Source organism: Rutidosis leptorrhynchoides, chromosome 7 (assembly GCF_046630445.1).
Source record: "Rutidosis leptorrhynchoides isolate AG116_Rl617_1_P2 chromosome 7, CSIRO_AGI_Rlap_v1, whole genome shotgun sequence".
Taxonomy (NCBI): Eukaryota; Viridiplantae; Streptophyta; class Magnoliopsida; order Asterales; family Asteraceae; genus Rutidosis; species Rutidosis leptorrhynchoides.
In genome coordinates, this window is record NC_092339.1 from 285425337 (window position 1) to 285440028 (window position 14692).

Here is a 14692-nt window from a genome sequence, read left to right on the forward strand (position 1 = left end):
AATTTTTACTTTAAACACTGGGTTACCATTAAAAATACTAGTAAAGCAGTAGTTGTATTAGAATCTAGTGCTCTCTGATAATAAAGAACAGCCCTAGTCTTATATACTGACTACCCAAATCTAGTAAAATTTTTCAAAATTTTCAATTAAATGAACTCAAAATCATGTTTATACATATTTATGAACGATAAAACTAGGTTTTAACACCGAAATTATTGTTACCTCAGAAAGGACATAAATTAAGAAACAAACCAAAACGTTAAAAATCATTTAAAATGGAATAGAGGACGATAAAAAGGAAAATAAAAGCCAAGTGTGGGAAAATTTACCAAGTTATCTTAAACATATGTCACATATATCTATAACAAATAACTGAAAATACTTTTGCTTTGGACTAAACTAAAAAGTTTTACCTGATTTACTGTAAGAAAGATGGATCTACACGATGAATCAATTCCATCATTAAAAGGAAGTAAAGTCTTCCGAAAAAGACACGCGCTTCTTGATTTAGGTCAGGAAGTTGTCGTCCAGACCAGCTGTAGGTTGACGAAAAATCTAGAAAAGTCATCACTAAAATCAGCAGGAAATCCACGGACCTCAGCATTAAACAGGGTCGCCAAGTGGTCAGATTTATCCTAACCATGAGAAGGATTTATCTTGTACAATGGGGGGCACCATGCAAATTAGCTGGATAAGACTAATGAATCAGATCCCCAGAAAGGATAATCTCCTTAAAGATTAAAAATCAGCTTTTAAGACTGATATTACTCAATCCTAGAGATTGACCTTAAAGATTGAGAATTCAAACTCATGGAATTCAATGATATCTAAACTCGAGCTTGAACGAGAAAATATTTTGATCAAAATTACAAACCGATTTATTTTCTGAAAACCTTATTTTCAATGCGTTCATTACCATTGAACGTAAAATCCTAGGAATTCACCTGAAATTCATTAGGTCACCTGAACCAAATCGGGTGTCAACTGTAAGAACGGTGGTTGCATAGTGGTCAAAGACAGGACCTTGTGCCAGACCGAAAAATTATAAGGGTGAGCCTTACTATTGCTCCTACCAAGGATAGTAATTGCATCCGACACGTTATAGACCATAATTAAAAGCATGTCAGGGGACATTGCCTTAACAGTTGCTTGTTCAACGCTTTCCTTTACAACCGGACGGTAGTTTACCAAAAGGTAATATACGGGACAAGTAAACTGGACGTTTTGCTTTCCAAATACAAGGTTAGCAAGTGGGTGACACAAAACCGCAAGTTTTGAGCTAAAATTTTCAAATCTGAAACCCACCAAACCCACAAAAATATTTTGCAAACACCGGTAAAGGGTTATTCCGGAAAACTTATCTAGGGTAAAAACTAGATTTACTTTTCAAAAGATCAAATGTTTTCATAAAGATCCAATTTCCTTAATGGATCTAAATTTTTATAGTCATGTGGGACTGTAAACCATATCGTTACTACCATTGTTTATACCGCCGTATAGAAAATCACTGATGTACAAAGTGTGAAGAATAAAGAAGTGATTCTAGTATTTCAAGACGATATTGCTTGAGGACAAGCAACGCTCAAGTGTGGGAATATTTGATAATGCTAAAAACGAACATATATTTCATAGCATTATTCCTCAAGAAAGACAAGCTTTTAGTTGCAATTGTTCTATTTACAAGTGATATTCGTTTAAATAATAAAAGGTGAAGACAAAAGATAGATTCGACGAATTGAAGACGCAAACGACCAAAAATCTCAAAAGTACAGAATACAATCAAAGAGGTTCCAATTATTGATAAGAAACGTCTCGAAATTATAAGAGTACAAGATTCAAAACGCAAAGTACAAAATATAAAATTGTACGCAAGGACGTTCGAAAATCCGGAACCGGGACCAGAGTCAACTCTCAAAGCTCGACGCAACGGACTAAAAATTACAAGTCAACTATGCACATAAATATAATATAATATTTAAATAATTCTTATAATTATTTAATATATTATATTTATATTTAAAACCGTCGGTAAACAAAGAGCCAAGCTTGTGTGAGCTGTAAAAGTAAACTCCGCGACTCGCGGGGTTTGAAGGCCAAAAAGGCCGCGAGTCGCGGAACCCCAATTTCAGAAACTCCCTATAAAGCTCGCGCATTCTGATCGTAATAATCATCTTTTTCTTCTTCTCTCATAATACTACGTAAATATTTATATTTATATTTTAATTTTAATTTTAATTTTAATTTTAATTTTAATTATAATAATAAGGGTATGTTAGCGAATGTTGTAAGGGTGTAAGTCGAAATTCTGTCCGTGTAACGCTACGCTATTTTTAATCATTGTAAGTTATGTTCAACCTTTTTACATTAATGTCTCGTAGCTAAGTTATTATTATGCTTATTTAAAATGAAGTAATCATGATGTTGGGCTAATCACTAAAATTGGGTAATTGGGCTTTGTACCATAATTGGGGTTTGGACAAAAGAACGACACTTGTGGAAATTAGACTATGAGCTATTAATGGGTTTTATATTTGTTTAACTAAATGATAGTTTGTTAATGTTAATATAAAGATTTACAATTGGGCGTCCCTATAAATTACCATATGCACTCAATCGGACACGATGGGCAGGGTATTTATATGTACGAATAATCGTTCATTTAACCGGACACGGGAATGGATTAATAGCCACTAGAATAATTAAAACAGGGGTGAAATTATGTACAAGGACACTTGGTATAATTGATAACAAAATATTAAAACCTTGGGTTACACTCAGTCGACATCCTGATGTAATTATTAAACAAAGTATTAAAATCTTGTTACAGTTTAAGTCCCCAATTAGTTGGAATATTTAACTTCGGGTATAAGAATAATTTGACGAGGACACTCGCACTTTATATTTATGACTGATGGACTGTTATGGACAAAAACCAGACGGACATATTAAATAATCCAGGACAAAGGACAATTAACCCATGGGCATAAAACTAAAATCAACACGTCAAACATCATGATTACGGAAGTTTAAATAAGCATAATTCTTTTATTTCATATTTAATTTCCTTTATTTTATATTTAATTGCACTTCTAATTATCGCATTTTTATTGTTATTGTATTTAATTTCACTTTTAATTATCGTACTTTTTAATTATCGTAAGTTTATTTTATCACACTTTTATTATTCGCAATTTCATTATCGTTATTTACTTTATGCTTTAATTTAAAGTCTTGTATTTATTTGGTTTTAACTGCGACTAAAGTTTTAAAATCGACAAACCGGTCATTAAATGGTAAAAACCCCCTTTATAATAATAATATTACTTATATATATATATTTGTATTTTTATAAAAGTAAACTAATATAGCGTTAAGCTTTGTTTAAAAAGATTCCCCGTGGAACGAACCGGACTTACTAAAAACTACACTACTGTACGATTAGGTACACTGCCTATAAGTGTTGTAGCAAGGTTTAAGTATATCCATTCTATAAATAAATAAATATCTTGTGTAAAATTGTATCGTATTTAATAGTATTTCCTGCTAAAAATAAGCTATTTTATATACTACTCTGCTAAAACATCAGCGGTCTTGGTGGTGTTTAATCATAACAGAAACACGAGCATCGATGGTGTGGTGGTGGAAGATGTTGGGATTGAATTCAAAAGAACAAGAACACTAGTAACAATGATTATGATATGAACGCGGCTTTTAAATCTTCAATTAATCATTATCATTATCTCGTGCAGTAATAGTGAGTATACTTTAACAATAGGTTGTTGGTGTTCGGTTCTTGAGTAGAAACAAAAAGAAAATAGATGTGGTGGTCTGGTTCGAAGGAGAAGAAATGGTAAGTGGGTTCAATTTTTGATTTGGAGATCGAAAACAAGAATAGCAGTAGCATATCAGTTGGCTTCCATGGTGGTTTTAATGGTTTTCAAGTGTTGGTGGTTTCATTTATAAAATACGAAGATGATGGTGGTTTGATCAAGGGTGGCCGATTGTGGATGGCTTCATGATGGTGGTTGTAGTGAGCCAAACTTTTCCATGTTTATATTTATATTAAATGAAATTGTTATTTACATGATTAAGTGTTTCCAACATGTTAAGCAATCAAACTTGTTAAGACTTGATTAATTGAAATAGGTTTCATATAGACAATTGACCACCCAAGTTGACCGGTGATTCACGAACGTTAAAACTTGTAAAAACTATACGATGACATATATATGGTTATATATATAGTTAACATGATTTTATTATAAGTATGTATCTCATTAGGTATTTTAACAATGAGTTATATACATAAAAATGAGACTACTAATTTAAGAAACTCGAAAACGATATATATAACGATTATCGTTATAACAACGTCTTACTAGGTACATATGAATCATATTAAGATATTGATACACTTGGTTAATTATGTTAAAGGATAAGTAAATATATTATTAAGTGTATTAACAATGAAATACATATGTAAAAATAAGACTACTAACTTAATGATTTCGAAACGAGACATATATGTAACGATTATCGTTGTAATGACATTTAACTGTATATATATCATACTAAGATATATTATATATCATAATATCATGATAATATAACAATTTAACATCTCATTTGTTATAATAAACAATGGGTTAACAACATTCAACAAGATCGTTAACCTAAAGGTTTCAAAACAACATTTACATGTAACGACTAACGATGTCTTAACGACTCAGTTAAAATGTATATACATGTAGTGTTTTAATATGTATTCATACACTTTTGAAAGACTTCCAGACGCTTATCAAAACACTTCTACTTAACAAAAATGCTTACAATTACATCCTCGTTCAGTTTCATCAACAATTCTACTCGTATGCACCCGTATTCGTACTCGTACAATACACAGCTTTTAGATGTATGTACTATTGGTATATACACTCCAATGATCAGCTCTTAGCAGCCCATGTGAGTCACCTAACACATGTGGGAACCATCATTTGGCAACTAGCATGAAATATCTCATATAATTACAAAAATATGAGTAATCATTCATGACTTATTTACATGAAAACAAAATTACATATCCTTTATATCTAATCCATACACCAACGACCAAAAACACCTACAAACACTTTCATTCTTCAATTTTCTTCATCTAATTGATCTCTCTCAAGTTCTATCTTCAAGTTCTAAGTGTTCTTCATAAATTCCAAAAGTTCTTGTTTCATAAAATCAAGAATACTTCCAAGATTGCAAGTTTACTTCCAAGTTTTCTAAATCCATTCCAAGTAATCATCCAAGATCAAGAAACCTTTGTTACTTACAGTAGGTTATCTTTCTAATACAAGGTAATAATCATATTCAAACTTTAATTCAATTTCTATAACTATAACAATCTTATTTCGAGTGGAAATCTTACTTGAAATTGTTTTCGTGTCATGATTCTGCTTCAAGAACTTTCAAGCCATCCAAGGATCCTTTGAAGCTAGATCTATTTTTCTCATTTCCAGTAGGTTTATCCAAGGAACTTGAGGTAGTAATTATGTTCATAATATCATTCTATTCATACATATAAAGCTATCTTATTCGAAGGTTTAAACTTGTAATCACTAGAACATAGTTTAGTTAATTCTAAACTTGTTCGCAAATAAAAGTTAATCCTTCTAACTTGACTTTTAAAATCAACTAAAAACATGTTCTATATCTATATGATATGCTAACTTAATGATTTAAAACCTGGAAACACGAAAAACACCGAAAAACCGGATTTACGCCGTCGTAGTAACACCGCGGGCTGTTTTGGGTTAGTTAATTAAAAACTATGATAAACTTTGATTTAAAAGTTGTTATTCTGGGAAAATGATTTTTATTATGAACATGAAACTATATCCAAAAATTATGGTTAAACTCAAAGTGGAAGTATGTTTTCTAAAATGGTCATCTAGACGTCGTTCTTTCGACTGAAATGACTACCTTTACAAAAACGACTTGTAACTTATTTTTCTGACTATAAACCTATAATTTTTCTATTTAGATTCATAAAATAGAGTTCAATATGAAACCATAGCAATTTGATTCACTCAAAACGGATTTAAAATGAAGAAGTTATGGGTAAAACAAGATTGGATAATTTTTCTCATTTTAGCTACGTGAAAATTGGTAACAAATCTATTCCAACCATAACTTAATCAACTTGTATTGTATATTATGTAATCTTGAGATACCATAGACACGTATTCAATGTTTTGACCTATCATGTCGACACATCTATATATATTTCGGAACAACCATAGACACTCTATATGTGAATGTTGGAGTTAGCTATACAGGGTTGAGGTTGATTCCAAAATATATATAGTTTGAGTTGTGATCAATACTAAGATACGTATACACTGGGTCGTGGATTGATTCAAGATAATATTTATCGATTTATTTCTGTACATCTAACTGTGAACAACTAGTTGTAGTTTACTAACGAGGACAGCTGACTTAATAAACTTAAAACATCAAAATGTATTAAAAGTGTTGTAAATATATTTTGAACATACTTTGATATATATGTACATATTTGTTATAGGTTTGTGAATTGACCAGTGGTCAAGTCTTACTTCCTGACGAAGTAAAAAAATCTGTGAAAGTGAGTTATAGTCCCACTTTTAAAATCTAATATTTTTGGGATGAGAATACATGCAGGTTTTATAAATGATTTACAAAATAGACACAAGTACGTGAAACTACATTCTATGGTTGAATTATCGAAATCGAATATGTCCCTTTTTATTAAGTCTGGTAATCTAAGAATTAGGGAACAGAGACCCTTATTGACGCGAATCCTAAAGATAGATCTATTGGGCCTAACAAACCCCATCCAAAGTACCGGATGCTTTAGTACTTCGAAATTTATATCATATCCAAAGGGTGTCCCGGAATGATGGGGATATTCTTATATATGCATCTTGTTAATGTCGGTTACCAGGTGTTCACCATATGAATGATTTTTATCTCTATGTATGGGATGTGTATTGAAATATGAAATCTTGTGGTCTATTGTTACGATTTGATATATATAGGTTAAACCTATAACTCACCAATAATTTTGTTGACGTTTAAAGCATGTTTATTCTCAGGTGAATACTAAGAGCTTCCGCTGTTGCATACTAAAATAAGGACAAGATTTGGAGTCCATGTTTGTATAATATTGTGTAAAAACTGCATTCAAGAAACTGATTTCGATGTAACATATTTGTATTGTAAACCATTATGTAATGGTCGTGTGTAAACAGGATATTTTAGATTATCATTATTTGATAATCTACGTAAAGCTTTTTGAACCTTTATTTATGAAATAAAGGTTATGGTTTGTTTTAAAAATGAATGCAGTCTTTGAAAAACGTCTCATATAGAGGTCAAAACCTCGCAACGAAATCAATTAATATGGAACGTTTTTAATCAACAAGAACGGGACATTTCAGTGGTGACATGGTGTGGGTTTAAAAAGAGGATAGAAACCAGCAGGGCTGTAGTGTTTGTTTAACAGAGGAACAAAAGAAGAAAGGGAGATGAGAGAGAGCGTGAGAGAGAGAGAAGAGACAGTTTACATGGTGCACGATTGGTGAGGGTTGCCCATGGTGAGGTGAGTTTGTTCAATGGGTATGGTCTTGGTGGTTGATGATGAAAAAAATAAATATGATTATCGAAGGTTAATGGTTTCAAGGGTGGCCTTCGTGTGAACCATAAAACAAAAGATGATGGTATCATTTAAGAGTGATGGTTGTTTGATGAAGGTTCAATTAGAGGTGATCGATGGTGGTGGTAAAGTATTCGGAACAGTAGCAAACAGGATCAAATGGGTCTTAGTTTTTGGGTTGTAATCGTATGAAAGTAGCAAAAGAAAAATATAGATTATCGATGGTGGTTATAGGGTGATGATAGTGGTGGTTTAGCATGGTGATTATTGATGAGAGTGCTAGTTGTCGATAGTTATGGTGGAATTGGGTCTCCTGAAACAGAAAATAAGAAGGAAGGTGGTTTTGGTAGATGTATATAGTGTTGAACAAGACTAGAAAAAGAAGGTGGTTGCTTGTGTTGATGTTGGCCAGAGAATCAAGAACCTAAGAAACTATCATTGATTTAGTTTTGCATTCCTATAAGCCACTACTCACAAATATGTATATATAACTATATATATATATATATATATATATATATATATATATATATATATATATATATATATATATATATATATATATATATATATATATATATATATATAACCACTCGGATTATTATAAAGTAACAAAAGAAAAACATGTAATTATAAAACAATAAAAAAAAAGTAGCACCCTTACTTTCATAAATTTATTCACGGATCCATAATTCCAAAAGTGAAAGCAAAGTTAGTGTATTGACAAGTAAGATAATAAATATAATAATAATAATAATATATTATTAATCCATTGATTCATCTTAAAAGAACGTGTAAGAGATTAGTTAGAAGAATAGTACAGCCATCGGTTTAAATTGTTTTCTTATACCGACAGTTTTATCACGGTTGCTATTTCATCGTCCGTTGTTAATCAGTTAATATATAAAAGTGTTCCTAAAAAGCCCAAATTTTTATATTAGTTATATTCAATTATTTCAGTCATTAAATATGAAAAATCAATCATAAAAAGTCTGTCTATTATTTACTTTTAATTTCCATTAATCTGTACGGAGTATAAAAACTTAACTCGAGGTATTTAAATATATTTTTAGCAAACTTAGAATTGATAAAACTTAATTATGGACCAACATTTAATTTCAACTTCTCATAAATTTGAGTTTAAACTTGTTTAATATCGATCATAAAAATTGACTTGTCATTCGAGCTCGATCCTAATTCAAAATTAAATATTTTTATAATTAATCAAATAGATTTTAAATATATTTTTAATAAAACTAAAATTTATATAACTCGTTTTCGGATCACCGTTTATTTTAAAATCGCATAAGTTTGTATTCAACTTGTTTAATATCAATCGGAACATCAAACGAATATTACAATCATTTAATATTTATTTTTAATATACTTTATTTATAATAATTATTATAATATCCTATTTTTATTTTATTTTACCTAATTAATTTTTAATAACAACAACATATAATACCTCAAATTATATTTCAAATTATTATTTATATACATATATATACACACATATCTATTTACAATTAATTATTCGTGAATCGTCGGAACTGGTCGAAGGTCAAATGATTTCATAAAATAGTTCAAAAATTTTGAATTTCAATTTAATAGACTTTGCTTATCATGTCGAAACCGTATAAAGATTAAGTTTAAATTTGGTCAAAAATTTCCGGGTCGTCACAGTACCTACCCGTTAAAGGAATTTCGTCCCGAAATTTGATCGAGGTTGTCATGGCTAATAATAAAAATGTTTTCATGACGAATATGAGTTGATAAATAGAGTTTTATCATTATTGAATAATATAGATAAAATGATTCGATTATGTGAAGCGTACGAGTGAAACTATCACAATAGATTGAGATAGAGATTTAACTTTTGACGTAGTCACGGTGGATTTCCGGAATTCAAGGGATTTAAAGAAATCTTTGAAATCTGAATAAAATTTGATTCTTCGGGATTTAAGGAAATTAGGATCCTCTTTGATTAAATGCGGTCATCTGCCTTGATTGCTATGTCTAATATTTCGCTATAAATTCATCTCTTTCGATCCATTATTTCCACCACTCCTACACTTTCTTCCTCAATTGATACTTCCACAAGATCCGTTAAGATGCTCAATCCAGTATTGACCCTTGTTATTATATTGACCATATATACAGTCATTCTTCTTTTCTATCTTCCACCAGAAGAATATTTGCACTTCTACCATGCTCTTGGGGTTATAGTATTCCTAATTCTCCCGTGTATTTATATTGCTATACACATTGATATACACGGTTTGTAATTTATGTGTTGTTATCGGGCTTTATATTTTCCCTTATATTTAGAAGCTCCATGCTTTTGTTTTTCTTTCCGACTTTAAGTAAAGCGATTACGACGTCTCGAATTCGTAGTTAAGATCTATGAATTTTGAATGAACATAACTAATGTTCTAAGAAAGAAATTGTGATAGCATGATCTAATTTGTTAAATTACCAGAAAATTTGGATAGATAGAACTATCAAAATATTATGTTCTTGATAAGTTTAGAGGTTAAATACAATGAAAGAGTTATGTAACATGACACATGATGAGTATAAGATCTGTGAATCATCACATCCCATTAGAAATTCAGCATGACTTACTGTAATATAATCACGTTAGCCGGGCATCATTATATTATACTAACTCATGCTTCAATCCCCAACACTTCTCCAGAAATCATTCATAATTTAAACTCGAAGGTTATAGAATTTAGAAACTAAAACAGTTTCTTTTATGTTGTAATATAGATAGCATGAAGAGATAAATAATTTCGGACAAGAATACTTATGAAAATATCCTCAGAAATATCGAAGATATTTATGATGATATTTTGGAATTTCTAAGACCGAAGGTTACTGAAGAAAATTCTTCCGCAAGGATTTAGAATAATTAAGGAGCAAGATATTCACTAGAGATTTCGTCAGGTACTGAATCATCTGGATAATTAAGTTCAGGTTTAATCCTGGTGATTTGTCCACAGCCTCCTTCATAGTTTTGCATAATCCGATTTCCAGTATCAATTTTCTATTGAGTGTTTCTAACACTCTATTCTTTATCATCAAACTTTTAGCCATTAAGACCATCTACAGTTTTGCTGCTTCATCAGCATTCAAAGTTATCATAACTGAATCATTGGTTATCAATCTGAGGTTTTTCAAGAATTTCGAAGGATTTTAACGCAGATTGTAATCGTCAAGATACAAATGAGATTTAAGATGAAATCAAGTGGTAAACTTGAAGAAATGTTTAGTTTCATATGTTATAATCAATATTTTAATTCATTTTAATTGTCCAATGTTAGTAGTCCACATTTAGTAGTCCACAGTTAGTAGTTCAATAATTCATATATAGTTTAATATATAATATTCGAATTAATTAATACGTATCGTGACCCATTGTACACATGTCTCAGACTTGATCACACCTCAAGGTATATATATTATTTTAGAATCAACCTCGACCCTTTATATGCTAACTCGAGCATTACCACAATATAGAGTGACTTACGGTTATTCAAAATAATATATATAGATGATGTCAATATGATATGTCAAAACATTGTATACGTGTCCCGATTTATCCGACGATATTTAAAGTGCGTAAAATAAATAACAGAAATTAAATGACGATAAATAAAATTGCAAGAATTAAAATTGCGATAAATAAATTTCAATAAATAAATGTAATAATGAATTAACAGTTAGTTAGGAACAGTTAGATAGGATTTTGTTAGCGTGGATTCTTAACAAAATTTCTCATAGTTAATTTGTTTGTTTTTAACAAATTTTATTTTGTCCAATTTTTTCTTCATTATGCCACTTGTTGGATTCTGATAGGTCAAAATCCAAATATGAAATTGAATGAAACTGGTTATTCTGTGGTGAACGTATAGGTATATCTGTGGATGTAAGTAGGATAGTAAATGACTGTTGAATCAGAATTGAAGGATGTAAAGTATAACATGTTAATATGAAAGCTAAATATTCCTCGGGTATTACCTACCCGTTAAAATATTTTCACCATTAACAGTTTGTACAAAGAATTTCTAATTACAATTCTTATGAAAATATATATACATATATATTTTCTTTAGATGTAATCATAGATTTAATGAGTCAATGTGATATTAAACTCATCTGGTTTACCGGTAGAACTAGAATACATAATCTCTAAAACATTAGAGATTACGTAATCGCCATGTAGAACGAAGATAAATGATGTAGAATGATACGTAGAACGAAGATCATGCTTGGGGTATAGATTGTGATATTGTGGCGTGTGGTGTTGATGGTACGGGTGCTGTTGCTGGTAGTTCTATTGGTGTCGGTGATGTTGCTGAAGCTGGTAAGTTTTGCACCATATTCTCCAAAATCATTACTCAGGTGCGAAGCTCGTTGACTTCTTCAATTACTCCGGGATGATTGGCGGTTGGATAAACGGGTGAATAAGGTTTTGAATTTAAGATAGTATATGATCATGGCGAGATATTCGGGTAATGAGGGTGAAAATGGTGTTTCGGATTGGTTCGCAGGTGAGTGATTCAAGTTCATCGCCAAGAGGGAAATATGGTGGATGGAAGGGATCACCTTCTTCTTGTCTCCAGTAATTAAGTAGGCTATGAACTCATCCCCAATTCATCCAGAATAGATGATGGCTAATTGGTTGCTCCATTCCAGTAACACTATTTTCGGAGCTCGGGTGAATATCCATGTCGGAATAGCTATCGAAATTCGAGGAATTTGAACTAGTTGTGAGTTTCATCTTGCACGGTCAGATAAAGTATTTTTGATAGGAAATAGATTATATGATCTAGTTTGGTATGCTTCAATACATAACTTTCATATGTATATACAATACCAAATTCCCATAAATCACGGAGGAATCTTTGGAAGCTGTCAGACAAGGTTTATAACAACAGATATGCTAAGATATGAATCTGTGTATGCACTATCTATGCAATAAATGCAGTAAAATGTGTCTAGACTTAGGAATGATAAGTAGGTAATTTTCTACTAGGAATAATAAACTAAACTTATAATATGCAGCTAAGGTCGAACTCTAGACTTACTAATGCATCCTAACAACTATCAGTTAGACACATTAATGCAAGACCTGTTCGCCAAGACCACCGCTCTGATACCAACTTTAACGACCCGTTCATATCGATTATAAACGTTTCATATCAATTGATTTCATTGCGAGGTATTTGACCTCTATATGATACATTTTACAAACATTGCATTCGTTTTTAAAAGACAAACTTTCATTACATCGAAAGTTGATGGCATGCATACCATTTCATAATATATCCAGACTATAAATGACTTAATAATAATCTTGATGAACTCAACGACTCGAATGCAACGTCTTTTGAAATATGCCATGAATGACTCCAAGTAATATCTCTAAAATGAGCAAATGCACAGCGGAAGATTTCTTTAATACCTGAGAATAAACTTGCTTAAAAGTGTCAACCAAAAGGTTGGTGAGTTCATTAGTTTATGATAATCAATCATTTCAATAATTTTAATAGACCACAAGATTTCATTTTTATATTACACATAACCTGTGTAATAAAATAGTATGCATAACCTGCGAATTAAAATTTATTCATATGGTGAACACACGGCAACCGACATTAACAAATGCGTCTAGAATATCCCCAAATATACAGGTACACTCATCTATATATAAAATCGAAGTACTAAAGCATCCGTAATCCGGATGGGACGTGTCAAAGTCCATAGACCTATCTTCAGGATTCGCGTCAATTTGGGGGTCTGTTCCCAAATTCTTAGGCTACCAAGCTAAAAAGGGTGATATCCGGTATAATAATTCAACTATAGAATGTAGTTTCAAGTACTTGTGTCTATTTTGTAAAACAGTTATAAAAAAACGCATTTATTCTCAGTCTCAAAAATATATATTGCAAAAGCATTTAAAAAGGGAGCAAATGAAACTCACAATACGATATTTTGTAGTAAAAATATGCATACGACGGAACTGAACAATGCAAGGTTGGCCTCGGATTCACGAACCTATAACAAGTATATATATTAACACCTCTAATTAACATGTAATAGTAATCACACCAATTTATATATATTAATTATATAATAATTACTTATTTAAAATAGTAATGTATTTATTATTTCAAATGTAATATATATAACATATATATATATATATATATAACATATATATATATATATATATATATATATATATATATATATATATATATATATATATATATATATATGTTATAGTAATTTTAGATATACATATGATATATGTAATATTTATATCTTTGTATAATTATCTTTTATTAAAATAATTTTTATAATAATACTAAAAATGTTAATAATACAATAATAATAATATTTAAAAATAATGTTAATAGTGATAATAATAATAATAATAATAATAATAATAATAATAATAATAATAATAATAATAATAGTGATTTCAATAATAATAATAATAATAATAATAATAATAATAATAATAATAATAATAATAATAATAATAATAATAATAATAATAATCATATCTTTACTAAAAATGATAATTTGAATAATAATGAATACTAATAATAATAATTATAATAAAAATAATGATTTTCTATTAATAATACTAATATTTATATTAATAACTATAATGATAATAATACTACTAATAATAATACTTATTGATAATACTTAGTAATAACAAAAATGATAATAATATTAGTTATACTAATAATCTTATTACTAATATGAGTAATAATAATAATTACTTAATAACAACAATAATAAATAATAATAATAATAATAATAATAATAATAATAATGAAAACAATAATAATAATAATAATGAAAACAATAATAATAATAATAATAATGAAATAATAATAATAATAATAATAATAATAATAATAATAATAATAATAATAATAATAATAATAATAATAATAATAATAATAATAATAATAATAATAA